This window comes from Bufo bufo, chromosome 3, assembly GCF_905171765.1.
Source record: "Bufo bufo chromosome 3, aBufBuf1.1, whole genome shotgun sequence".
NCBI classification, from domain to species: domain Eukaryota; kingdom Metazoa; phylum Chordata; class Amphibia; order Anura; family Bufonidae; genus Bufo; species Bufo bufo.
The window spans coordinates 289,978,649-290,006,308 of NC_053391.1; the positions used below are offsets into that span (position 1 = coordinate 289,978,649).

General features: G+C 43.7%; 1 long non-coding RNA gene across 1 annotated transcript; it reads right to left on the reverse strand.

Moving 5' to 3' along the window:
- Nucleotides 1–2,252: 2,252 nt before the first annotated feature.
- On the reverse strand, nucleotides 2,253–22,704 carry LOC120993369. The gene is made up of 3 exons (XR_005777233.1): nucleotides 22,694–22,704; nucleotides 15,334–15,343; nucleotides 2,253–2,701 (listed from the first exon to the last, which is right to left on the reverse strand). It is a non-coding gene; the product is annotated as an uncharacterized LOC120993369 (long non-coding RNA).
- Nucleotides 22,705–27,660: the final 4,956 nt, after the last annotated feature.

Here is a 27,660-nt window from a genome sequence, read left to right on the forward strand (position 1 = left end):
TGGTATTTTTATAGACCAGGTTGTTAAGGACGTGGCGATACCCAATATGTATACTTTTTTTTTTTTATTTATGTAAGTTTTACACAATGATTTTATTTTTGAAACAAAAAAAATCATGTTTTAGTGTTTCCATAGTCTGAGAGCCATAGTTTTTTCAGTTTTTTTGCGATTATGACTTTCACACCTGCGTTAGGTGCGGATCCGTCTGGTATCTGCACAGACGGATCCGCACCTATAAATGCAAACGCTGGTATCCCTTTTAGTACGGATCCGTCTGCATAACTTAGTAAAAAAAAAAAAAATCTAAGTCTAAGCTAAACGGATCCGTCCTGACTTACATTATAAGTCAATAGGGGACGGATCCGTTTACAATTGCACCAGATTTGTGTCAATGTAAACTGATCCATCCCCATTGACTTATATTGTAAGTCAGGACGGATCCGTTTGGCTCCGCACCGCCAGGCGGACACCAAGACGCTGCAATCAGCATTTTGGTGTCCGCCTCCACAGCGGAATGGAGGCGGAACGGAGCCAAACTGATGCATTCTGAACGAATCCGCATCCATTCAGAATGCATTGGGGCTAAACTGATCCGTTTGGGGCCGCTTGTGAGAGCCTTGAAATGGATCTCACAGGCGGACCCAGAAACGGCAGTGTGAAAGTAGCCTATCTTGGGTAGGGTATGATTTTTGCGGGATGAGATAACGGTTTGATTGGCACTATTTTGGGGTGCGTGTGACTTTTTGATCGCTTGCTATTACACTTTTTGTGATATAAGGTGACAAAAAAATTGTTTATTTAACACAGTTTTTATTTTTTATTTTTTTACGGTATTCACCTAAGGGGTTAGGTCATGTGATATTTTTATAGAGCCGGTCGATGCGGATGTGGCGATACCTAATATGTATACTTTTTTTATTTATGTAAGTTTTACACAATAACAGCTTTTTTAAAACAACAAAAAATTATTTTAGTGTCTCCATATTCTGAGCCATTGTTTTTTTATTTTTTGGGCGATTGTCTCAGGTAGGGGCTCATTTTTTGCGGGATGAGATGACGGTTGGATTGGTACTATTTTGGTGGGCATACGCCTTTTTGATCGCTTGCTGTTATACTTTTTCTGTTGTAAGGTGACAAAAAAATGGTTTATTTAGCACAGTTTTTATTTTTTATTTTTACGGTGTACATCTGAGGGGTTAGGTCATGTTATAGGTTTATAGAGCCAGTCGATACGGACGCGGCGATACCTAATATGTCTACTTTTTCCCCGCCTATTTTTTCCCCATTTTTTTTTACTTTATTTGGGGAAAATGACGTTTTTGGTTTTTACTTGAAACTTTTAATTTTTTGGGGGGGAAAACTTTATTTTTTCAACTTTTCTTCACTTTATTTTTTGTATCACTTTGGGACTTCAACTTTTGGGTGTGTAATCCTTTAAAATGCATTGGAATACATTGGCTGGAGCTCACAGGAAGCAGGGCCGATGCCTCAGGAAAGCATTGCGCTGCCTTAGGAAAGCATTGCGCTGCCTTCCATGCCATCGGGTCCCCGCTACAGCCCCACAGGGACCCGATGGCACCTCCGCTGCCGCACCATAAAAAGGCGCAAACCGCAAGCGTGGGACCCCCCCACGCATTTACCCAAGGTGCCTGACCAATGAGTTGAGCAGGCACCTTGTTCCGATCACCGCCCGCCGGGCGGCGGTGATCGGAAATACACATGACGTATCGGTACGTCATGTGTCCTTATGTACCGGGACAACATGCCGTACCGGTACGTCATGTGTCCGGAACAGGTTAAAACAAAAAAACACGATGTTTTAGTGTCTCTGTAAGCCGTGTACCAGGGTGGGCTCACCAGGATACAGCGAAGTCACAGACAAGAAAAGCGACACTGACACCAGCTTTATATGCAAGAACAGAAACTTTACTTAAACAATAGTGAAAACACAACAATATAAGTATACACCGACTAAGTTATACCCCAGGCCCACAGTCACCGTCCCTGTCCGAGGGACAGGCCTAGCCCGATGGCGCGCACAGCAGAGCCTGCAAGTCGTAGTGTGCCGCTAAAGAGGACACACCTAGCCAGTGGCGGACGCAGCAGAGCCTGCAAGTCAAATACTGCGCCGCAGTCCAGTACAGTAAGGCTTAGCAAAACATATAACTGTAACTATCTAACTATTATAAGGCCTAGGCTAGTCTCTGTTACTTCAGGCGCCACACAGTAGAATACAGTAATCAGTGTGTACTGACCTGCGTCCGTTCTGGGCCAGAAGATGCCGCTTACCCGGGATGGCCACCAACCTCTCAGCAACCGTGCGGCCTTGCTTGATAATAAAACTGCCCACACGCTGTACACTGTCTTCCTGGAACAATCTCTCTTTCAAAGAGCCGGATCCAGTAAGGGGACAACAGCTAATCTCCTTCCTCTGCGTGTCCATTCTCTCCCGGACTTCCGCAAGCCAGGATGGAATCGTATTCAGTCTCTCAAAGAACATTGCTTCCACCATGTCAGATCAGCACTTCCTGGTTTTAGAAGCAGCAAGTATGAGTCATCATCTGCTTTACATATACAGATCCCAGAGTGTGCTGCCTGTGCTGCAAAACAGTGGCCTCTAGTGCCCGGAATGCCAAATGACAGCTCCAATACAAATTAAACATGAACATTATACAGGCAGAGTTTATCCACAATCTCACATCTCCATATTCTGAGCTATAGTTATTTTATTTTTTGGGCGATTATCTTAGGTAGGGGCTCATTTTTTGCGGGATGAGGTGATGGTTAGATTGGTACTATTTTGGCAGGCATATGGCTTTTTGATCGCTTGGTGTTGTACTTTTAGTGATGTAAGGTGACAAAAAAATTGTTTATTTAGCACAGTTTTTATTTTATTTTTACGGTGTTCATCTGAGGGGTTAGGTCATGTGATATGTTTATAGAGCCGATCGATACGGACGCGGCGATGCCTAATTTTTTGCTTTATTTGGGGAAAATGACGTATTTTTTTTTACTTGAAACTTTTCTTTTTTTTTTGGGGGGGGACTTTTTTATTTAAACTTTATTTTTCACTTTCTTTTTTTTTCTACTTTGGGACTTCAACTTTTGGGGGTCTGATCCCCTTTACAATGCATTCCAATACTTCTGTATTGGAATGCATTGGCTGTATGAGTAATACAGTGTGTATTACTAATACAGCTTCCTGCCTGTGAGATCCAGGGGGCTGGACCTCACAGGCTCTCCACCAGAAGGCAGCCCCGATGCCTAAAGAAGGAAAGTGCCGATCCCCGCCGGACATCGCAGTGTCGCGGTCAGCGATGACCGCGGCACATGAAGGGTTAATGCACCGGTATCGGTGCGGCTATCAGTGACTGCCGGACCCCTGCTGTGGATCAGGCGGGCGCAGCTACTGCACCCACCCGATCCCCATGAAGTACATGTACGTCACGGGTCTTTAAGTCCCGCAAAGAAATAACGTACATGTACGTCATGGGCCCTTAAGGGGTTAAAGCATCATTTTTAACAACAAAAATCATGACTCCACCACTAGTCTAATTTACTTATCACATGAATGTGTCCTGTGTGCTGACCAAGCAGATGTATGTCATTTAATACTTCTTACTGAATGTCAGGGTGTAAAGAGCTTCACATGATTGATGCCAAGTTTCAGTTAGGGTGAGGTAGTGAGACAAAAAAAGGGGGACTGGTGGGTGGGGATACCCTCCAAATCTCGCCTCTTTTTTATATAAACCCTTGTGGGCGCCAATAGAGGATTAGTGTTGGGCTGTTAGAGTGTGTGATAGCTTGTTGTTAGCGTTATGTTATATTAATATGTAGAGGGATATCAATTGTGTAGGAAAAAATTGTACAGGAAAAAATTGTATATACATGTATGTAAAAAAAATAAAAATTTTTTAAAACAAGCGAAATAAAACAAAATCTGCATACAAAGAGCGAGTGAAAAGTATACACATATAAAATCTGCTGAGAGAATAAAAGGATAAAAAATAGATTGTACGTAAAAGTGGGATCACTGTATACAGCCTCTATTGCCTAAGAGGCCGTGTTCTGCAGCGTCGTACACAATAGATGTGGTACAGTAGGATAGAACAATGGATAAAAGGTTTTTTTGTTTAAAAATACCGACATATATATTATAATATTGTGGTATCATAAGTAAGTTTACTCACTTCACGAGGGGGGCGGTTTACCAGGATAAGCATAATACACCTGTAAACCGAGTACCCCCCCAGCCTGGATCGCTTCTAGAGTTATAACGGATGAAGGCAGCCAAACAACACGGGTGCTTCTCTTCAAAGGTCTTTATTTGCATGTAAAAAATCCGGCTCAACGCGTTTCGGGACAGGCACGTTGAGCCGGATTTTTTACATGCAAATAAAGACCTTTTGTTTTATTTCGCTTGTTTTAAAAATTTTTTTTTTTTTTTTACATACATGTATATACAATTTTTTCCTGTACAATTTTTTCCTACACAATTGATATCCCTCTACATATTAATATAACATAACGCTAACAACAAGCTATCACACACTCTAACAGCCCAACACTAATCCTCTATTGGCGCCCACAAGGGTTTATATAAAAAAGAGGCGAGATTTGGAGGGTATTCCCACCCACCAGTCCCCCTTTTTTTGTCTCACTACCTCACCCTATACAGGCAGACTTCCTTGTCGACCTGACCAAACCCGGAGCAGCCTCTAGCATCTATCACCCTACTTTCTCTCCACCCCGCTCCTATCCACCCGAGGCGCCTCAAGTCTTTCAGATCTAGTGGAAAGCCATTCCAAGAGATCCGTTTGACCCTCACACTTTCTCTCTCTCTCTCTTATAAGTTTCAGTTAGGTCATTGATGCATTACACAGGACTGATACATGGGCTATACCATTCTTCTGTATATAGGGGTCAACTGCCTGCTGCCTGATATAAGAAAGGTATGTATGCAGAATTTCAAATATATGTATATTAGTAAGGCCTCATGCACACGACCGTTTTTTTTTGCGGTCCGCACAAACGGGTTCCGTAGTTCCGTGATCCGTGTCCGTTTTTTCTTCCGTGGGTCTTCCTTGATTTTTGGAGGATCCATGGACATGAAGGAAAGTAAAAAAAAAAGTAGTTTTAGTGTCCGCCTGGCCGTGCGGACCCAAACGGATCCGTCCTGACTTACAATGCAAGTCAATGGGGACGGATCCGTTTGACGTTGACACAATATGGTTTAATTGCAAACAGATCCGTCCCCCATTGACTTTCAATGTAAAGTCAGGAGTCCCTATTATACCATCGGATCGGAGTTTTCTCCAATCCGATGGTATATTTTAACTTGAAGCGTCCCCATCACCATGGGAACGCCTCTATGTTAGAATATACCATAGGATTTGAGTTAGATCGTGAAACTTAGATCCGACCGACAGTATATTCTAACACAGAGGCGTTCCCATAGTGATGGGGACGCTTCAAGTTAGAATATACTGAAAACTGTGTAATAACTGCCCCCTGCTGCCTGGCAGCACCCGATCTCTTACAGGGGGCTGTGATCCGCACAATTAACCCCTCAGGCAGCGATCGGAGTCCCAGTTTAATCGCTGGGGCTCCGATCGGTTACCATGGCAGCCAAGACGCTACTGCAGTCCTGGCTGCCATGGTTACTTAGCAATAGAAGCATTATACTTACCTGCGATGTCTGACCGGCCGGGCGCTCCTCCTACTGGTAAGTGACAGGTCTGTGCTTCTATTGCTAAGTAACCATGGCAGCCAGGACTGCAGTAGCGTCTTGGCTGCCATGGTAACCGATCGGAGCCCCAGCGATTAAACTGGGAATCCGATCGGAACTCTCTGCTGCCACCAATGATGGGGGAAGGTGATTTTAATTAGGGGGGGGGAGAGTGGAGGCCGCACTGGCCACCAATGATGGGGGAAGTTGATTTTAATTAGGGGGGGAGAGGGGAGGCCGCACTGGCCACCAATGATGGGGGAAGGTGATTTTAATTAGGGGGGGAGAGGGGAGGCCGCACTGGCCACCAATGATGGGGGAAGGTGATTTTAATTAGGGGGGGGAGAGGGGAGGCCGCACTGGCCACCAATGATGGGGAAGGTGATTTTAATTAGGGGGGGGGAGAGGGGAGGCCGCACTAGCCACCAATGATGGGGGAAGGTGATTTTAATTAGGGGGGGGGAGAGGGGAGGCCGCACTGGCCACCAATGATGGGGGAAGGTGATTTTAATTAGGGGGAGGGAGAGGGTAGGCCGCACTGGCCACCAATGAATATAATACTGGGGAGGGAGGGGGGGATGCACTGGCCACCAATGGATGTAATACAGTGGAGGGAGGGGGGGTCTGCCCCCTCCTGCCTGGCAGCACCTGATCTCTTACAGAGGGCTATGATAGGCACAATTAACCCCTCAGATGCGGCACCTGAGGGGTTAATTGTGCGGATCACAGCCCCCTGTAAGAGATCGGGTGCTGCCAGGCAGCAGTCTTGTACACAGTTCGTAGGATATTCTAACTGGAAGCGTCCCTATCACTATGGGAACGCCTCTGTGTTAGAATATACTGTCGGATCTGAGTTTTCACGAAGTGAAAACTCAGCTCTGAAAAAGCTTTTATGCAGACGGATCTGCGGATCCGTCTGTGTGAAAGTAGACTACGGCCACGGATCACGGATGCGGATGTCAATCTTGTGTGCATCCGTGTTTTTTCACGGACCCATTGACTTGAATGGGTCCGTGAACCATTGTCCGTCAAAAAAATAGGACAGGTCATATTTTTTTGACGGACAGGAAACACGGATCACTGACGCGGATGAACAACGGTGCATTTTCCGAGTTTTCAACGGACCCATTGAAAGTCAATGGGTCCGCAGAAAATCACGGAAAACGGAACAACGGACACGGATGCACACAACGGTCGTGTGCATGAGGCCTAAATTGTATGATTTCCTATTATACAGGATGGCCCACGAAAAAGTAGCCTGCCTCCAACATCTCCAAATCAAAGTGCCTAATAGTAAATCTGTCTTAGTTGCCCATAGCGACCAATCAGAGCTTAGCTTTCAGTTCCTATAGGGCTCTGAAAAAATGAAAGCTGAGCTCTGTTTGGTTGCGATGGGCAACTAAGACAGATTTACTAGTAGGCAGTTTGATAAGGCCTCATGCACACGAACGTTTTTTTTGCGATCCGCAAAAACGGTTTCCGTTGTTCCTTGATTTTTGGAGGATCCACGGACATGAAAAATGAAAAAAAAAATCTAAGTCAAGTTTGCCTTTGAAATGATAGGAAAAAACGGACACGGATCACGGACACGGATCACGGACGCGGATGACAATCTTGTGTGCATCTGTGATTTTTCACAGAACCATTGACCTGAATAGGTCCGTGAACCGTTGTCCGTGAAAAAAATAGGACAGGTCATATTTTTTTCACGGACTGGAAACACGGATCATGGACGCGGATGCCAAACGGTGCATTTCCTGATTTTTCCACGGACCCATTGAAACTCAATGGATCCGCGGAAAAAAACGGAAAACGGAACAACGACCGCGGATGCACACAACGGTCGTGTGCATGAGGCCTAAGGATAATGTTATACATACAGTATTATGAGTTTCTATATGTAAAACATAAGATCATTCATATAAGACAAGAAAGACAATGTATAATTAGGTTAATAAAATTAACATTTATAATTCATATGTAGAAATATACTGTGTTACTGTATATAAAAGATTATATAGAAGGCATTGAGGCACTAGGACATTGATAGGTGAAGTCCAGGAGGCTAATCAGGAGGGCTCATCACATATAATTCTGATGTTACCAATTCTTCAGATGAATATTGTAGAAATAATTCAATGGCATATGACATTAGACCTTTTATCACCATTTACATTTAGCAGTCTCCAACAGTTAGGAAAAGGAAAGTTCAATAGGATTTCTGGTAATCTGTTAGGTGTTTGTATTCAGCTAAAAAGAAATACACTTTTTTTTATATAGCATAGATATTATTATATATAAAAAATATATTGTGTAGTTGCCTACCAGTGGCGTAACTGTAGGAGTCACAGCAGTCACAGTTGCAACAGAGCCCACAAGCCATGAGGGTCCATAGGTCTCCTCACCACACTAAGGCCCCTTTCACATGAGCGAGTTTTCTGTACGTGTGCAATGCGTGAATTGAATGCATTGCACCCACACCTAGTCCTGACCCATTCATTTCTATGGGTTTGTGCACATGAGCGGGGTTTTTTTCATGCATCATCTCTGCAGTACGTGAAAATCGCAACATGTTCTATACTCTGTGTTTTTTTACACAGCCCTGGTCCCATAGAAGTGAATGGAGCTTCCGTTAAAAACACATTGAATCCGGATGCAATGTGTTTTTCACTGATGGTTGCTAGGAGATATTATTTGTAATTCTTAATAATTTTTTTCATGTGCGCAAAACTGATAGCATCCGTGTGAAAAGAAAATCTGAACAACTGAACACAATCACAGACAAAATTGACTGCACTTGCGTGCAAAACCATCAGGTTTTTCCTGAACCGATCCAGATACAATCTGTGTTGTTCGTGTGAAAGAGGCCTAAAGATGATTGTAGTTTTTTGATCATCTGTCTGATCTTCTTTGGTGTCTGGCAGCCTTTGTATCGTAATTATTTTTTGCACTGTTATTCTGAAGTGAGGAGACAGATGAAGAATGTTTTGGGATACACAGGCTGCTGGACATCCTCCACTGTCAGCAAGGAGATCATTAACCCAAAATTAGCGGCATATAGTCAAGGAACGGAGGCTGTAGAGATTAATGCAGGAGGGTGTCTGCAAGGATTACAGTGTTGTCTTAGCATATGTCTGTATCGAAGAAATTCCTGAGCTGTACAAATGACTATACTGCACCATGACCACTACTTACAGTGATGATGGTGTGCATCTGGAAAGTCTTCAGCCCTTTTCACTTTTGTATGTTGCAGCCTTGTGCTATAATTAGGGTTAAGTGAATCGAGCTTAGGATCATAGGCCAATAAAATGTATGTGCTCCGTCTAGGAAAACTTTGTCTTGGCCAAAGTTGCGCAAGACTTCAGTAAATGACTTCGGTATTCCTATCTGCGTATTTAAAAACATTTTAAAATAGTCGGCTTCCGTACCGAGGTACCCGCCAGTACCGAAGTCGACTTCGGATTCCTATTTTAAAAGGGAACCTGTCATCAACTTTATGCTGCCCATACTAACGGCATCATAAAGTAGAGACAGGTGAGTTGATTTCAGCGGTCTGTCATTTAAAAGTTAAAAGTAAGTGGTTGCTGAGAACCAACATCACAATCATTGCAGACTGGGCCTGGAAAAGAGTCACAGCCACCTGAGAAGAGTCATGGTTATTCATAAATTCCTCCTCTCCCTACCCATCTGCTGATGACTGACAGTCTTCTACCTAATTTTCTCCCCTTCTGTCTAGGAGAGAACTGACAATCATCAGCAGATGGGTGAGAGAGCAGGAGATTATAAATAACCATGACTCTTCTCAGGTAGATTTGACTCTTTTCAGGGCTTGTGCTGCAATGATTATGATGCTGGTTCTCGGCAACCACTTACTTTTAGATCATTAATGAAACGCCACTGAAATCAGCATTTCTGTCACTTTTTTATGCTGCCCACAGTGAGGTCAGCATAAAGTGTATGACAGGTTCCCTTTAAAATGTTTTTAAATATGCATATAGGAATACCAAAGTCATTTACAGAGGTCTTGCACATGCATTTTAATGCTGTACGGAAACAGCATTACAAATAAAGTTTTTAAGGAATCGACCTTGGATCTATGATCCGAAGCTCGATTCACTCAACTCTAGCTATAATAAAAAAGTTCATAATGACGTACATTCACAGAATTGCCCCTAAGTCACTCCTGTGTCGTCTTTGCTATGTGCTTATGGTCATTGTCTTGTTAGAAAGTAAACCTTTGACCATCTGAGGTCCAGAGGACTCTGGATCAGGTTTTCATTAGGAATATCTCTGTACTTTGCTCCTTTCAACTTTCTCTCAACTCTGACCAGTAGCCCTGTCCTATATGATGAAAAACAGCCCACAACTTGATGCTGCCACCACCATGCTTCACTGTAGAGATGGTATTGGGCAGTGCCTGGTTTCCTCCAAACACGAAGCTTACAGTTGAGGTCAAAATCTTCAATCTTGGTTTCATCAGACCATATAATTTCATGTATATTTTACTGAGAAGAGGCTTCTTTCTGGCCACTCTGCCAAAAAGCCAAAATTGGTGGTGTGCTGCAGTGATGGTTGAACTTCTGGAAGTTTCTCCCATCTACACACAGGATCTTTGTAGCTCAGCCACAGTGACCATTGGGTTCTTGGTCAGCCCCATTACAAGGTCCATTTCCCCCGATTACTTAGTTTCGTGGGGTGGTTAGCTCTGGTTATTTCAAACTTCCTTTATTCAAGAATTATGGAGGCCACAGTGCTCTTAGGAATTTTTAGTGCCAGAATTTTTTTTTGTAATCTTCTCTAGATCTGTGCCTCTACACAATTATGTCTCTGATCTCTACAGGCAGTTCTTTCCTCCTTGTGGATTGATCAGCTGTAACACCTTATATAGACCTTATATAGACAGCTGTGTGTCTTTCCAAACATGTCCAATCAACCTAATCTCCCACAGGTCCAATCAACGTGTAGAAAAAGTTATTCGTGAGAAATGGGAGACCCCCAGAGCTAAATTTCAAGTGTCATAGCAAAGAGTCTGAATAATTATGTCCATTCAAAGTTAAATTTTTTTTTTTTTTTTTATAATTTGCTAACTTTGCTAAAATTCTGTGTTAACTTTCTCATTAAGGAGGATTGTGTGCAGATTGATGGGGAAAGCTTATTTTTTTTTCATTTTAGATTGCAAGATAGCAAAATGTAAAGAAAGGGAAAGGGTCTATAGACTTTCCGACTTCATTGTCTTACTGGTGCTCGAGTTAGACATATCGCTGATTGGCTTAACAGATCACTGGGGGGGTCTGGGGAAGACCCAGTAGTCATGATGCACATTGGCACCAATGACAAAGTTAGAAGTAGGTGTAGTGGTGTTAAAATGGGACTTAGGTTGCAAGCTCAGGGCAAAAGGTAGTATTTTCTGAAATACTACCTGTACCACAAGCCACACCAGAAAGGCAATGAGAGATTAGGGAGTTAAAAACTGTCTTGAGAACTGGTGTGTGTAGGAAGGAGGGGTGTGAGTTTCTGGAGAACTGAGCCGACTTCTCGGTTGTCTACAGGCTCTAGCTCCGCATAATAACTTCAGAAATTGATTTATACTGTAAAAAGCCATTTCCCGAATTCTGGTTTGGTTCCAAGTGGTGGGTAATCTAAAATTTAATATTTATTGGTAATGCAGATAAAAAATAGGTTCCAAAATAAAGTGTGCTAAAGACGAACCTTGGGATAGAAATAATGTATAAACCCTAGGGAAACCCAGGCATCTATCCCAAATGAAAAATGACAAAAAATACACAATAATAGTGCACGGCGGCACCAGTAACCGTTTTGTCCTACCGGTACCGCGGAACAGGATGCGGATCGATCACCACCGTCGTCAGACCTTCGATAGAGGTTTCTCCAATACAAAAAAGTTTGAAGAAAATATATGAACATCAGGCAGTGATGCACATGTGTGCAGGGTCCCTGTTAAGGCCCTAAGGCTAGCTAGGAGGTATATCCCTAATACTAAATGTAGGTAGCAGCCTCACCACAGGGCACTCGTCCTGACAAGGACGACCCCGTGCGGATCCTGTCCCTGAAATGAATTAACTATGTGTCCCTAAAAGAAAAAAGAACTCCCTACACGCATGTTTCACTGCCTAAAAAACAAAATTAAAAGGCAATTCATCAGGGGAGAGATGAGGGAAAACGTACTAGGGATAGGTATAAGATGGACACTTATCCCTAGAGACCAGCCTAACTAAATATGTCAGCCAGTAGTGGGGGTAACCAGATGGTGGATACCTCCTTGGGCGGTCTCTGTAGATAAGGAGACTATGGTGCATGCAGTGACATGATATAGGAGAAGCTGCACATGGGACGCCAACCTGTCTGGCGTTTACACCATGTTTAAATATTCACCTCGTTGCCGCCTCCGCCGCCCACGATGTAGCAGGGCCAATGGGCGCATCCGTGCGCTCGCACGTCGGCGCCACGCATGCGCTCACCGCAGAGTCAGAAGCGAGGTTTGGAACGCAAGGAAATGCCATAGATGCCGGCTCTCTCCTGCGCATGCGCGGCCTCGTTTGTTCTCACGATGCCGCGGCTGTCAGCTGTTTGACAGCAATACTATAGACAGAAACTAGTAGCAGTTGTCTATTAATGATGCGGAATGGCAGAACGCTCGGAACTCATCCTGTCAACACCGCATCTTAGCCCAGAATCGGGCCATCAGTAAAAGGCGGTATTTAGGCAATCTAGTCAGGTACAGACTAGACAAAAAATCTCTGGATTATGGAAAAAACAGACACTATGATGTGAAGGCCAATAGATGTATCTTGGCACAAAATATTGTAGATAGAGTGGAAAAGGTAACATGAGTAAATATAGACAGACTTGATACAGCCCTAAACAGTGTCTGCACCCATATTAAGGTGGAGGCACAGCTGAATCTTTCACAAAAAACAACTGTAATTCAGCTGTTCGTTTAGGCCAGTTGGTGCGACTGTTCGCAAAAGGAAGATCCAGCGGGCTTCACGCTGTAAGAGGATCTTATCCCAATCTCCTCCCCGTTTGGGGGGGGCGACTGCTTCAATACCACTAACTCTAATGGCACGTGTATCACCTTTGTGAAAGTCGCACACATGTCTGGCCACAGCCGTATCTCGTCGTTTGTCAATATCAAGGAGATGTTCTCCTATTCGCCTACGTAATTCACGTTTGGTCTTTCCAATGTACTCTTTTTCACAGATGCATGTGATTTTATATATAACACCTGCCGTTCTGCAAGAGATGAAATCCTTGATATCAAATGTGCGCCTGAGATTGCTACTGAAGAAGGTCTTTCCAGTGGCAATGCTGTTACAGGCCACACAGCCACTACACCTAAAGCTGCCTACCGGTCGACGACTAAGCCAGGTGTCCGGGGCAACCGGTGGCGTAAGGTGGCTGTGTACCAACATGTCTTTGAGGCTCTTGCCTCGTCTAAATGTGACCTGGGGGTAATCAAACAAGACATCACTCACGTCAGGGTCCATCAAAAGAATGGGCCAATGGCGTTCGAGGATTTCTCTTGACTTCTTGGCAGAGCCATCAAATGTGGTTATAAACCTGATTTTCTTGTCCGTCTCCTGCTTCTTTTTGGGGACTAACAGTGTGTCTCTATTGATGTGGGCTGCTCTCTGAAACGCCTTCTTCAAGACACAGTCAGGATAACCCCTAGCCAAGAATCTCTGTCTGAGGTCAGCCGTCTGCGTCTTGAATTCATGTTCTTCCGAACAGTTCCTCCGCAGGCGCAGGTACTGCCCATAGGGAATACCTCGCTTTAGGGGCATGGGATGGCTACTCTGCCAGTGGAGGACTGAATTAGTCGCTGTGGATTGCGGTAAATACTTGTAGAAAGCTCCCCCCCACTTTTTTTAGATATAAATACATCAAGGAAAGGTAGTGTATGGTTGTCAATCTCATACGTGAAATGCAGACCGATGGAATTATTATTAAGGAACTCTACAAAAAGCTTAAAGGCTGCATGGCTGGCATTCCAGATTATGAGGATGTCGTCGATGTACCGGGCCCACAAAATAATGGGCCCGGTCATCGACTCACCCTCACCAAAGACGGTAATGGCCTCCCACCAGCCCAGGAGCAAGTTGGCGTAGGACGGAGCACAGGAGCAACCCATCGCCGTGCCCCTGAGCTGGTGGTAGAGGCGACCGTCAAACATGAAGAAATTATGCGTTAGTAGAAACCTGAGCAGCTGTAGGACCAGCTCATTGTGAGCCGCAAACTGCTGTCCCCGCATACTCAGGTAGTAACCAACAGCTCTCAAGCCCGCCTCGTGTGGTATCGAGGAGTATAAAGCCTCAACATCAACACTAGCGAGGCAGGAATGATCATCAATACATACTCCATCGACCCGCTTCAACAAGTCCGTAGTGTCACGAGTAAAGGACGGGAGGGCGATGACAAAGGGCATCAATATCCGATCAATATAGATCCCTATGTTTTGTCCCAGACTCCCGATGCCGGCCACGATCGGTCTCCCTTTGAGTGGTTTAAGTCCTTTATGGACTTTAGGGAGGCTATAGAACGTGGCCGCCACCGGGTGCCGAGGATACATGAACTCAAATTCTTCATGAGAGATGAGCCGGTTAGTTTTAGCTGCAGACAGGATATCTCTTAACTCCACCAGATATGGAGCCGTGGGATTCGAGGTCAGGGTTTGATAACTACTCTTATCTTTCAGAATTTGTTCACACATGGACTGATAACTAAGTCTGTTCATAATAACGGTGTTTCCACCTTTGTCTGATGGTTTTATAACTATAGTATCGTCCTCTCTCAGGGATTTAATGGCCCTCTGTTCCTCTGCGGAGCAGTTCTTAGATCTATGTGGATTCTGAAGTTCCATGATGTCTGCAGTAACTAGTTGTAAGAAGACATCCAGACAAGATATGTCTCCTGCTGGCGGCATTTTATTGCTCTTGTTACGTAAGGGAGTGAATGGACCTAGTCCCTCAAAAGTTTGTACATCAGTTGATATACTATGCAGTAATTCTACATCTGGCAATAGATCTGTAGGAATCCCCAAAAGTTGACTTTTCTTCCTATCTGTCAATTTAAATTGTTTGTGCCAACGGAGCTTCCGTATAAATAGGTGTAGATCTTTCACCCACGTGAACGCATCGTGCTGGCGAGTTGGGACAAAGGAAAGTCCCTTAGACAACACCGCCATTTCGCTTTTAGAGAGGGTGTCGTTAGACAGATTGATTACCTCTGGGCCGACTGATCTCGGTTGTTTGGACGATTCCTCAGGTGATAATTGACTCCCTGATCTAAAAAAACGCCGGCCATTAGAGTTAGTGGTATTGAAGCAGTCGCCCCCCCCCCCCCAAACGGGGAGGAGATTGGGATAAGATCCTCTTACAGCGTGAAGCCCGCTGGATCTTCCTTTTGCGAACAGTCGCACCAACTGGCCTAAACGAACAGCTGAATTACAGTTGTTTTTTGTGAAAGATTCAGCTGTGCCTCCACCTTAATATGGGTGCAGACACTGTTTAGGGCTGTATCAAGTCTGTCTATATTTACTCATGTTACCTTTTCCACTCTATCTACAATATTTTGTGCCAAGATACATCTATTGGCCTTCACATCATAGTGTCTGTTTTTTCCATAATCCAGAGATTTTATGTCTAGTCTGTACCTGACTAGATTGCCTAAATACCGCCTTTTACTGATGGCCCGATTCTGGGCTAAGATGCGGTGTTGACAGGACGAGTTCCGAGCGTTCTGCCATTCCGCATCATTAATAGACAACTGCTACTAGTTTCTGTCTATAGTATTGCTGTCAAACAGCTGACAGCCGCGGCATCGTGAGAACAAACGAGGCCGCGCATGCGCAGGAGAGAGCCGGCATCTATGGCATTTCCTTGCGTTCCAAACCTCGCTTCTGACTCTGCGGTGAGCACATGCGTGGCGCCGACGCACGGATGCGCCCATTGGCCCTGCTACATCGTGGGCGGCGGAGGCGGCAACGAGGTGAATATTTAAACATGGTGTAAACGCCAGACAGGTTGGCGTCCCATGTGCAGCTTCTCCTATATCATGTCACTGCATGCACCATAGTCTCCTTATCTACAGAGACCGCCCAAGGAGGTATCCACCATCTGGTTACCCCCACTACTGGCTGACATATTTAGTTAGGCTGGTCTCTAGGGATAAGTGTCCATCTTATACCTATCCCTAGTACGTTTTCCCTCATCTCTCCCCTGATGAATTGCCTTTTAATTTTGTTTTTTAGGCAGTGAAACATGCGTGTAGGGAGTTCTTTTTTCTTTTAGGGACACATAGTTAATTCATTTCAGGGACAGGATCCGGACGGGGTCGTCCTTGTCAGGACGAGTGCCTGTGGTGAGGCTGCTACCTACATTTAGTATTAGGGATATACCTCCTAGCTAGCCTTAGGGCCTTAACAGGGACCCTGCACACATGTGCATCACTGCCTGATGTTCATATATTTTCTTCAAACTTTTTTGTATTGGAGAAACCTCTATCGAAGGTCTGACGACGGTGGTGATCGATCCGCATCCTGTTCCGCGGTACCGGTAGGACAAAACGGTTACTGGTGCCGCCGTGCACTATTATTGTGTATTTTTTGTCATTTTTCATTTGGGATAGATGCCTGGGTTTCCCTAGGGTTTATACATTATTTCTATCCCAAGGTTCGTCTTTAGCACACTTTATTTTGGAACCTATTTTTTATCTGCATTACCAATAAATATTAAATTTTAGATTACCCACTTTCTGATTATTGGCCCTATACTTGGTAATCTGGAGCGCCAATTTCTATCATTGTGACCTCCTATGTCAGTACACTTAGTTCATTGGTTCCAAGTGGTACCTTGGAACTGAACCAGAGTTCAGGAAATGTTTTTTTGCAGTATAAATCAATTTCTGAAGTCAATATGTGAAGTCTCGTGAGACTTCGCATAGTAATAACTTCGGCTTATCGGAGCCAATACATTCTAATACTGTACGGAGCGCTTGCTCTGTACAGCATTGAAACAAAGTTTTATGTTTCATCTGAGGTCGATTCGATCATCCCTATTCATAAGGAAAAGCGTAGGATAAAAAATATCCAAAAATCTCTTAATTGTATGTACTGTATATTAATGCCAGAAGCCTTTCTAATAAAATTTGTGAACTAGAATTAATAATGTCTAACTAGTACTGCATACCTCCCAAGTGTCCCTCTTTTGGAGGGACAGTCCCTATTTTGGACCCAAGTCCCTCTTGTCCCTCTTTTCTCCTTAAATGTACCTCTTTTTGATCTGAGGTATAGATTTGCATTGTTATATTTACAATATTGATGAAAAAAGTGTTTGGTTCCTGTCTGTATATTTGACTCCCACCTTGCACACACAAAGAACCGTAAGGCTAGTGATACTTGGCAACCTTGGATTTCTTGCAACTGTTTTGGCAATACCATTAATTTCTATGGGATCTCTGCTTTTCAGCGATCCTAGCTGTAACGAAATCTGAGGTGAATAGACAGATAGATCTCATATTCTCCTGAGTTTCCTGTTTCCTCTTTTCAGACTCATACCTGTTTGTCCACTTATTATATCTAATATTATATGTTGTCTGGTTACCTAACTTTGGTGAGCGCTAGATTCAGGGGGCGGTATAGTTAATTGTGTGTACGACAGATATTTTTAAGGATCAACCTTATAAACTCTTATATTCCATTATGGGATCTGTGGACCATGCAGACCCGGTGGAAAAATGATTAAAATTGGAGCTTTGTAAATGGTGAACCAGGCTTGCCCGCTGGCCCAACCAATACACTGTGACGAACCCGCCCCAGACGTGTGTAGCATAGAGCATGCTCCGGTAGGCGCACTGCTTGCGGCGGCTGTAACATGTGCCACTCAGATGTTGGAGTCTCCGCTCCTTGGAGACGGCCGGCTGCTTGGATGGTTACCTTGCAGTATTGATACGCCGCTGTACTAAGCGCTTCCTGGAACTGCTCAGTCATGTGACCGGGGGTTGAACAGGTGACGCCTCACGTGACCAGGTCGGATGACGCTGTATGATGTAAGTGGGTGGGAAATGGGCGGAGCAACACGGCTTTTTAAATGAGCCGCAAATGTTTCTCCATTGCTACTGCCACATGCAGGACGCCGAGGAGCAGCATCCGCCTCATCGATCTGTGGACAGTTGACATCCAACACTGGACAGATGAGTGATCTTTGATTTTGTGCTTATATATCATTGCTGTTTAGCACTTAAGAGCACACGCCATTGAACAGTCTCTGAACATTATGTAAACAACAGGTATGGGGGGGCACACTACAAAAGGGAACACCAGGCAGTATACTGATAATACACTTTATTGTGTTAAAATATTTAAGAACATACCCCTAAAATATACATAAAATATAGACCATATACAAATCTATGTAATGCACACAAGGTAATGCCGCAAAAAGCAACCGTATAGAAGCTGGTGGTAAGTAGTTTCAATCCTATAGTAATGTCCACAATCACTGTGATATCCAGCAAATGTCCAGATGTGGTGGATTGATACTAAACAGTTCTTATTTAATAACCCTCAGAAATGTGAATGACAGTCTTAAACTTTGGGGCCAAATTTGATCCAAAGCACTTGCTGGGTATGGCCTATAGTGATAGGCTCAATACCGCTGCCTCCCACAATACGATATGTATGCTCTAACTGAGCTCGGTCTTACCGGTCTTCACTGCTAGTACTGCAGCGTTGGTCTGAAAGGCCGCACACCCGCAGCGTCTTACGTGGTGTGCTTCTGCCTGAACGTAGCGTCCCACGTGACCGGGTATCCAAGGAGACCGGATGCTTACTTTGATGACGTCAGTATTGTGCGACAGCTTTCACAGCAGCGCTGCTTAGTCCGCTTTTCTTCCTTTCTTTGCCGGCTTTATTCCTGTTCTTTGGCTTTAGGTGGATCAACGCTCACTCTAACAACCGCCAGACGCGTTTCGGGGTCTCTCGCCCCTTCCTCAGTGCCCTACTGAGTGAACGGATCCTCACTCTTTATAAATGGTTAACTCCACCCACCATCCTCCATATTTTTTGTGCATATTGTATTCTACGGAGTGGATTCACCCTTTATGGAGCGGGTCATCTGTACATTTATATTTGTACATTTCAACAATTCATTGAATAAAAACCATAAAACAATAAATATACCCTATATATATAGACCCCCCGTTAAAATATAGGCAATTGGAGAGGACTACAAAGTCACATACAAAATATCAATGAACGCGCAGAAAACGCATTGAAACCGCTGTTATGCTACATGCGTTTTCTGTTGCGTTTCTTCCTATTAATGGAAGGCTAATTGTCTGGAGATGATTTTGCACACCTGCCACATCTAAAAAACCCATTAACTGCTAACCAGTTTTCTTTTTTCTGGGTTTCTTTCCTCAACTTCACTGTTGGAGCTATTTTGCCGGCCAGATTATTTGCCCTGGTGTACGTAATTTGAGGGGCTTCACTCAAAAGGGGACCAATTACTTTATCATTTAATAAATGTCCCCAATGTTTGCGGATACTTTTTTCCATTGTTTTATACTGAGAATTGAATGGTAATATAATTCTCAATACCTCATCTTGTGGTTGGGGATCACTAGCCAAAAAGAAATCTTTTCTTTCCATTTTTTTCACTTTTTCCAGTGACCTATCTATCACCTGAACTGGATAGTCTCTTTCTAGCAGTTGTTGCTTCAACGCAGTCGCTTCCTCCTCAAATTTATTGTCATCAGTACAATTTCGCCTAAGTCTCCGAAATTGACTGGTTGGCACATTTACCAGCCAACGAGGTAGGTGACAGCTAGCATATCTAATAAAGCTGTTCTTAGCGACTGGTTTGAAATAAGTGTTGCAATATAATTGGTCCCCCTTTACCTGTATTTCCAAATCTAGAAATTCCACTTTTAGCTTACTCACTGTGGGGCTGAACACCAAATTTTTTTCATTCATATTAATGTCCTGAAGGAATATATCCAAGGATTCAGACGTATTTTGCCATATAAACAGGATATCGTCTATGTAGCGCCGCCATAGTACCAGATCCGTCCCCAGCCTGGGCTTGATGACCTCCTCTTCCCATTGCGCCAAAAAAAGGTTGGCATAGCTGGGGGCGAATCTGGTACCCATGGCAGTGCCAGTGCGCTGTACATAGAACTCCTGATCGAATGCGAAATAGTTATGGGCCAGTATATATCTTACCCCTCCCAATAGGAACTCCAACTGCTCATTCGGGAGGCCGACTTCTCCCGACATTTGTTCCTCTAACGCCTGCACACCCTGAGTATGATCAATAATTGTGTACAGGGATCCTACGTCCAGCGTCCCCAAGATCCATCCATCCACCCACTTGATTGTCTCCAGGGTACCAACAATGTCAGTGGTGTCACGTATATATGACGGCACCTGTTTCACGTGGGGTTGAAGCCATTGGTCAATATATTTAGATAAATTGCATGATATGGATTCAATCCCTGACACTATCGGGCGACCTGGAGGTGACTGTAGATTTTTATGGATCTTGGGGATGCAATAAAACATCGGGATCCTTTTTTCCGTGTTCAAAATGAACCTCGCTTCCTGCTCAGAAAGAAAGCCCATCTCCCGGACGGCTTCTCCTAAGCTACAATAATAACAGAATTTCCCACTCTCGTCTGGCAAAATCATCTCCAGACAATTAGCCTTCCATTAATAGGAAGAAACGCAACAGAAAACGCATGTAGCATAACAGCGGTTTCAATGCGTTTTCTGCGCGTTCATTGATATTTTGTATGTGACTTTGTAGTCCTCTCCAATTGCCTATATTTTAACGGGGGGTCTATATATATAGGGTATATTTATTGTTTTATGGTTTTTATTCAATGAATTGTTGAAATGTACAAATATAAATGTACAGATGACCCGCTCCATAAAGGGTGAATCCACTCCGTAGAATACAATATGCACAAAAAATATGGAGGATGGTGGGTGGAGTTAACCATTTATAAAGAGTGAGGATCCGTTCACTCAGTAGGCCACTGAGGAAGGGGCGAGAGACCCCGAAACGCGTCTGGCGGTTGTTAGAGTGAGCGTTGATCCACCTAAAGCCAAAGAAAAGGAATAAAGCCGGCAAAGAAAGGAAGAAAAGCGGACTAAGCAGCGCTGCTGTGAAAGCTGTCGCACAATACTGACGTCATCAAAGTAAGCATCCGGTCTCCTTGGATACCCGGTCACGTGGGACGCTACGTTCAGGCAGAAGCACACCACGTGGGACGCTGCGGGTGTGCGGCCTTTCAGACCAACGCTGCAGTACTAGTAGTGAAGACCGGTAAGACCGAGCTCAGTTAGAGCATACATATCGTATTGTGGGAGGCAGCGGTATTGAGCCTATCACTATAGGCCATACCCAGCAAATGCTTTGGATCAAATTTGGCCCCACAGTTTAAGACTGTCATTCACATTTCTGGGGGTTATTAAATAAGAACTGTTTAGTATCAATCCACCACATCTGGACATTTGCTGGATATCACAGTGATTGTGGACATTACTATAGGATTGAAACTACTTACCACCAGCTTCTATACGGTTGCTTTTTGCGGCATTACCTTGTGTGCATTACATAGATTTGTATATGGTCTATATTTTATGTATATTTTAGGGGTATGTTCTTAAATATTTTAACACAATAAAGTGTATTATCAGTATACTGCCTGGTGTTCCCTTTTGTAGTGTGCCCCCCCATACCTGTTGTTTACATTATATTTCCCACTTGGTCCTGAGGGTGGGACCTGGGGGTGAGCACCATTTCCATATAGAGAGGAGGTGAGCCGCTGTATCTTGTTTATAGTCTCTGAACATTTCCTAGTGTGATTAGACCAGGAGAGCTGTTTTAATGTGTGTTAGCTAATACCTCAATGAACAACATTGAATGGAATCAGATCTGGGTTGCGTTATTTGTACCTTGACAATATTCACACCGATGAGTAAATTTATATATCAGTTGTGATTGGTGACCTGAAGACTTGTGGTCACACGAACTGAGGGGAGACTTGGCCATAATTGTCTGGAATCTAATTGACGTATGGTTGAGGTTTACATAGAGACCTGTTGGTGATTTGACTGGCAAAAGGATATTGTATAGGCACCAGCAACCAGGATTGATTGCAGTGCATAATTTTGGAGTTTTATAAAGTCGGGTCTTCTATGCACTTCCCACTTGAGCAAAGTGACCTAATACCAAGGGGTCACTGATACAAGATTTGGTCCCCTGAGGAATCAGTAACTATTGAGGAAACGCGTCGGGACTCTTCATTAACTTGATAGCAACATAGCTATTATTGTAAAGAGTGTTGATTGCACTGCGTGTTGCTGGCTATCAACAGCCACACTGCGACTTAGTCCAATCAACCTCATTATTCTGTCAGTTCAATTGCTCTCCTTATAACCGGTAGATTAATTTGGGATCCTATGGACCTTATTCTGTCTGTCGGGCAAAGCTGGGAAGTCCATGTTTAGGGAGGGTGACAGCAGGGACATTATATTAGATAAGGAGGACGAGAGATAGAGTTAGGGACACCTAGAGTGTTCGACCCAGCACTGTGTCTCTATCTATGCGTCTTTTCCTCTCACTCTATTTGTTTTTGACACTGCTATCCCTGCTTTGGTCCTCTCCCATCTTCTTGTTAGCATTGCTTCCAAAGGAGATTAATGCAGCCAATTGGTTGTATTCTTTGTGTGTTTCATTATTTCAGGGCCTACAAATATATTCTTGGACATTATTAAATGTTAAGTTTTAATAAGCTACCCATTAGTTGTGAATATTTTTTATATATTTTTTATATTATAAGCCACCTAATATAACAGAGTCAACAGAAAATCTACTACTAAGGAAAATAGATTAAGCGGCTAACTATAATGAGGTTGTTATTATGGAAAACTTCAACTACAAATCACTGAAGCTAGTAAGTGTACCCTTTAAAACATCACTTTTATAAAAATTAAAATAGGACCCACCAAATATATATATATATATATATATATGATAAATAATGTAAATATTGGGACAGATATCCCACTGGAACTTCAGATCAAGTCAATAAAGGCAAAAGACAGAGGGGTTACCGCCGTGCGGTTACTCACGGTACCGTGGATCTTAGGTGGAATTGCATGGAAAATGATGCGTCCAGGACTTGATCACCAATTCTTGATAGATGCCAAATGATGGTTAATCAAAAAGACCCAGAAGAGATGTAGGATGTGAAAGAAGTTTGAGGTTCACATGCACTAATAGGCAAAATGGGATAACTCTCCCTCACAGCCTATACTATCCCTACCTAAAGCAGGACAGTACCCCAAGGTTGGAGAACTATCCCACTTATAAACGTAGCCCCTGGAATTAGAGTCCCTGCCTAAAATATCCCAAAGTAGGTATTGCCTAAAAAACGATAGCCATGAAGTCCTGTAGGAGTTCCATATTCAAAATAATATCCTCCAACGCGTTTCCCCAACTTCAATGCAAAGGTTCATCAGGGGAGAAATCGAAGCGCATAATGGCCAATGTGATGACCAGCGGCGCACATAGATTACTGCCACCAGTTTAAATTCCCACTCACCTGATGTGACCGCGTCCTCATGTTCTAACTGCGCATGCGCGTATCGGACATCAGTGCATGACGTCACTGTAATAGTCTGAGTTCTCAGGAGAATTCCGGGAAACAATGCGCATGCGCGAGGACTCAGAAGAGCCTGTAATCACGGGTCTCTCGATATCTGGAATGCTGGCTGCAAAAATAAATACGGGACGAACCTGATACCTGCGTCCCCGCGACCATAGCACCCAAACAATGCATACAGCGTCCACCAGATAACATAATGGTTCGGGGTAAATATATAACAACATGAAAATTAATAAATCTTTGTTATCATTGGCTCTAAGAGTGTGGGTAAATAAAGTCAATGGATATAAAGGTCTGGGAGGTTTTTGATCAAGAACAGATATAGACCAAAAATGTGATACCCAAACATTCCGATTTGTCATTGACCAAAATAAATAAATGGTGGAAATTAGATCCAAGGGATCAAATAAATCCAAATGGACCAAAAATATATAGTGAACACACAATGGATGAATATTGAAGGGCGTAACCAGGGTATATACACTCACCTAAAGAATTATTAGGAACACCATACTAATGCCTTCAGAACTGCCTTTTACGTGGCATTGATTCAACAAGGTGCTTATAGCATTCTTTAGAAATGTTAGCCCATATTGATAGGATAGCATCTTGCAGTTGATGGAGATTTGAGGGATGCACATCCAGGGCACGAAGCTCCCGTTCCACCACATCCCAAAGATGCTCTATTGGGTTGAGATCTGGTGACTGTGGGGGCCATTTTAGTACAGTGAACTCATTGTCATGTTCAAGAAACCAATTTGAAATGATTCGAGCTTTGTGACATGGTGCATTATCCTGCTGGAAGTAGCCATCAGAGGATGGATACATGTTCTCATTCTGTTTACGCCACATTTGGACTCTACCATTTGAATGTCTCAACAGAAATCGAGACTCATCAGACCAGGCAACATTTTTCCAGTCTTCAACAGTCCAATTTTGGTGAGCTCGTGCAAATTGTAGCCTCTTTTTCCTATTTGTAGTGGAGATGAGTGGTACCCGGTGGGCTCTTCTGCTGTTGTAGCCCATCCGCCTCAAGGTTGTGCGTGTTGTGGCTTCACAAATGCTTTGCTGCATACCTCGGTTGTAACGAGTGGTTATTTCAGTCAACGTTGCTCTTCTATCAGCTTGAATCAGTCGGCCCATTCTCCTCTGACCTCTAGCATCCACAAGGCATTTTTGCCCACAGGACTGCTGCATACTGGATGTTTTTCCCTTTTCACACCATTCTTTGTAAACCCTAGAAATGGTTGTGCGTGAAAATCCCAGTAACTGAGCAGATTGTGAAATACCCAGACCGGCCCGTATGGCACCAACAACCATGCCACGCTCAAAATTGCTTAAATCACCTTTCTTTCCCATTCTGACATTCAGTTTGGAGTTCAGGAGATTGTCTTGACCAGGACCACACCCCTAAATGCATTGAAGCAACTGCCATGTGATTGGTTGACTAGATAATTGCATTAATGAGAAATAGAACAGGTGTTCCTAATAATTCTTTAGGTGAGTGTATATATATATATATATATATATATATATATAAGTTGGGATCAATGGTTGGGTTGAAAGGGATTTTTCATAAGTCTTAACCGCTAACAGACACCATCCTGTAACCTAATTTTAAGATCAAGAAATGATATATGGTCATCATGGAGTTCGTGTGTAAAATGCATTCCTATGTTGTTGGCATTAAGGACAAGCATAAACTCCTGAAAGGCATACCCAGATATAGACTGGGAAACTGAAACTTGTAGATCTTATAACGGAAACGGGTTCTTGGAAAAAACTACAGGATCTGACTAGAGGAACAGCCATACTAGACTTAGTGTTAACGAATAGACCTGACAGAATACCAGTCATGCAGTGTGGGGTACACCTGCGAAATGGTGACCATAATATAATAAACTTCCAATCATCATTCAAAAGAGTGTTTTCTCAGGGAGGCAAAAAAACACAGAACTTCTAAAAAGCTAAATTTGACCAGCATAGAGAGTCCATCAGCCTCACTAACTGGGACAATGTCCTGAAAAATAAAAATACAGTCACTAAATGGAATATTTTTAAAAGCATTCTAAACTCTCATTGGGAAAGATATACACCTTATGCAGAAAAAAAAACAATAATGTGGATTAATAGACATGTAAAGGGGGCAATAAATGGCAAAAAGAAAGCATTTAAATTGCTAAAACATGAATGTAACAAAGAAGCACTAAAAAACTGCAGGGAACACGGGCATAGCTATAGGGAAAGCAGGGGAAGCGGCTGCTTTGGGGCCCTGACCAAGAAGGGGCCCATCCAGGAGGAGGAGGACTAAAAGATTTTGTCAGGGCCCCCTCAACAGTATTACAAAATGAAATGATATACAGTGACAGTATAGACAATGTAGAAAACGGATGGAACAGCTGCCGGGCCTGGTCTGAGAGAGCGATCTTTACTAGCGACAGGAATGGGGGCGGCATGAAAGGAAGGGGTTGCGAAAAACTTACTGTGGAGGGGGGCCCCATTCAAAAATTTGATGTGGGGCCCAGTCATTTCTAGCTAGTGACTCCCTTTAAACTAAAACTTGATTAAAATTATGAGAAAGTATACTTAAATTTGCCAAACCTGGCTTAATAACTCAAGTATGAGCTCTGCCTTATAGGTCGATGTTAGTGTCAAGAAGCACACTCCTTTTACACCCTTGTCAGCTGTTTCCACATAGAGGTCTACAGAACCTATTCTATTACACGCTTATACAAGTAGAGCCCCCCTGACAGAGTGGAGAGGATGTCAGCAATAAGTTTGTGTTGACGTCACTGATTAATTTTCCCTTCTTTTGATCCATCAGAACAATAACCCACAAAAAACAGATCCTTTCTTAGGAGCATACGCCTTCACTCGGTCAGCATTTGCTTAGTATTGCTAATGGCAATAAAAACAGGAGTGGATCTAAAACAGAGATGACACGTGAATTGAATATTTGCATGTCTTCTATGTTTTGTACCCACACCTGCTTTTGTCTACAAAATCATAAGCCAATTCTGATGGGACCATATAGGCCTTACAGCTGCTACACAGACAGGATCTGTTGTGCGTCTCATTTTTCCTTCCTTCTGACAGATCAGAAGAAAGGTCAAATAAATTATGATGTCAGCCAGGCCGAAAGCCAAAATAGTGGCGCAGTCATGAAGTGGGGAGGGTGTGAACAGCATGTAGAGTCCACAGAGTGTCCCTATGACATATTGGTGAGGTGGAAGTAGCATGAGGAGACCACTGTCATGCCCCACTCTGACGATGTGCGGAGGTCAGCCAGGATTGCAGCACGAGTCTAGCATTTGTTTTGATGCTGTGCTGGATCCGCCTCGCATCAGGTGCACTGGGTGGAGTCATTAGTTTAAATGATCTCCAGCTAAAGTGCTCTGAGCGGATTATACTGTTCATTAGTGTCTGGGAAGTTTGGAACGAAGGTTGGCTGTTGGTTCCTGCTCTCAGCAGATAAGTGTCGTTTCTTGTTTGGTTGTTTATGTCATCTTACCCATCCAGGTTCTGTGCGAGCTGGCTGCTCCTTTCTCCCCACTTCACCATCTGAGGGAGTTCAGGGTTCTGTTAGTTTAGGCTGGTGGACACAGCAAATCTACCATCAAGGTTTGTCTGTGGGCTGAGCATTGCAGGGAAAGAGGTCAGGGATGAATTAGGAGGTGACCCTTCCCCTGTCTCTTGTCCAGAGCCTGGTTGGTGTGTTGTCTGTTTAACTGTGCACGTCCGCCGTGACATTATAATCCGCCATACTGTGACTGCCATTGCTCTGCGTTTATGTGATGGCGTCAATTGATGCACTGGTTGACCGCATGCAGGGTTTGTCCCTGGAGGTTGTGGATCTACGTAGTACAGTCACACAGTGTCAGAGGGTGTTGGCTTCAGGTACAGGTCAAATTGTTGGGGAGCCTAAAGTCGCTCTTCTGGAGAAATTTGCAGGGGGTACTGATGATTTTTTCCGTTTCAAGGAATCATGTAAGTTGTACTTTCGATTGTGCCCATTTTCATCAGGTAATGAGGATCAGAGGGTGGGTATCGTCATGTCTTTGCTGAAAGGGGACGCGCAATCCTGGGCTTTTTCCCTGCCACCCGGTTCTCTGGCTCTCCGGTCGGTGGAGGAATTTTTTAAATCCCTGGGATTGATTTACGATGACCCAGATCGAGTTTCGATGGCAGAGTCAAAATTACGTAACTTACTACAGGGTAAACATACTGCTGAGGTTTAC